Below are 1,374 nucleotides of genomic sequence, written 5' to 3'. Positions count from 1 at the left end.
TCTGGATCAGTTCCTATGGAGTGGAGGGTAGCCAATGTAACCCCACTTTTTAAAAAAGAAGAGAGAGAGAAAACAGGGAATTATAGACCGGTCAGCCTGACCTCAGTAGTGGGTAAAATGATGGAATCAAATATTAAGGATGTCATAGCAGCGCATTTGGAAAATGGTGACATGATAGGTCCAAGTCAGCATGGATTTGTGAAAGGGAAATCATGCTTGAAAAATCTTCTCGGCCTTTTGGCTAAGATCATGCGTAACTGACCTGACAGGTGAGTAGCCACCATGACCTCTGGGTGGTTCTCCCTGGATCAGGAAGGTATATGCTTGCTTTTTTGGAAACAGGAGGTGGGTGGGGTGGCTTGACCCATCCACCTCCACGGAGGTGTGTGGGGGACCTGACCCATCCATCTCCATGGCACAAACCTGGTATTGCAGTACTTCCAGGAACGGTGCAGTGGCTCTAGGCCTTTTGGCTAAGAGCATTGGCGCAGAGTGATCCTTGGCGTGTGCAAGGTGACCTCTGGCGTTTGTGATTTGACAAAGAATTGGAACGATTGGCTACGAATTAAAAAAAAAAAAAAATGGATTTGTGAAAGGGAAATCATGCTTGACAAATCTTCTGGAATTTTTTGAGGATGTTTCCAGTAAAGTGGACAAAGGAGAACCAGTTGATGTGATATATTTGGACTTTCAGAAGGCTTTCGACAAGGTCCCACACAAGAGATTAATGTGCAAAGTTAAAGCACATGGGATTGGGGGTAGTGTGCTGACGTGGATTGAGAACTGGTTGTCAGACAGGAAGCAAAGAGTAGGAGTAAATGGGTACTTTTCAGAATGGCAGGCAGTGACTAGTGGGGTACCGCAAGGTTCTGTGCTGGGGCCCCAGCTGTTTACACTGTACATTAATGATTTAGACGAGGGGATTAAATGTAGTATCTCCAAATTTGCGGATGACACTAAGTTGGGTGGCAGTGTGAGCTGCGAGGAGGATGCTATGAGGCTGCAGAGTGACTTGGATAGGTTAGGTGAGTGGGCAAATGCATGGCAGATGAAGTATAATGTGGATAAATGTGAGGTTATCCACTTTGGTGGTAAAAACAGAGAGACAGACTATTATCTGAATGGTGACAGATTAGGAAATGGGGAGGTGCAACGAGACCTGGGTGTCATGGTACATCAGTCATTGAAGGTTGGCATGCAGGTACAGCAGGCGGTTAAGAAAGCAAATGGCATGTTGGCCTTCATAGCGAGGGGATTTGAGTACAGGGGCAGGGAGGTGTTGCTACAGTTGTACAGGGCCTTGGTGAGGCCACACCTGGAGTATTGTGTACAGTTTTGGTCTCCTAACTTGAGGAAGGACATTCTTGCTATTGA

General features: G+C 46.3%; 1 pseudogene; it reads left to right on the top strand.

The window, feature by feature from the left end:
• Positions 1-221: 221 nt before the first annotated feature.
• Positions 222-460, top strand: LOC139238042 (U2 spliceosomal RNA; annotated as a pseudogene).
• Positions 461-1,374: the final 914 nt, after the last annotated feature.

Source organism: Pristiophorus japonicus, chromosome 24, assembly GCF_044704955.1.
Source record: "Pristiophorus japonicus isolate sPriJap1 chromosome 24, sPriJap1.hap1, whole genome shotgun sequence".
NCBI lineage: Eukaryota > Metazoa > Chordata > Chondrichthyes > Pristiophoridae > Pristiophorus > Pristiophorus japonicus.
Note: the sequence above shows the minus strand (reverse complement) of the source record. Positions and strands in the feature narration are given on the sequence as shown.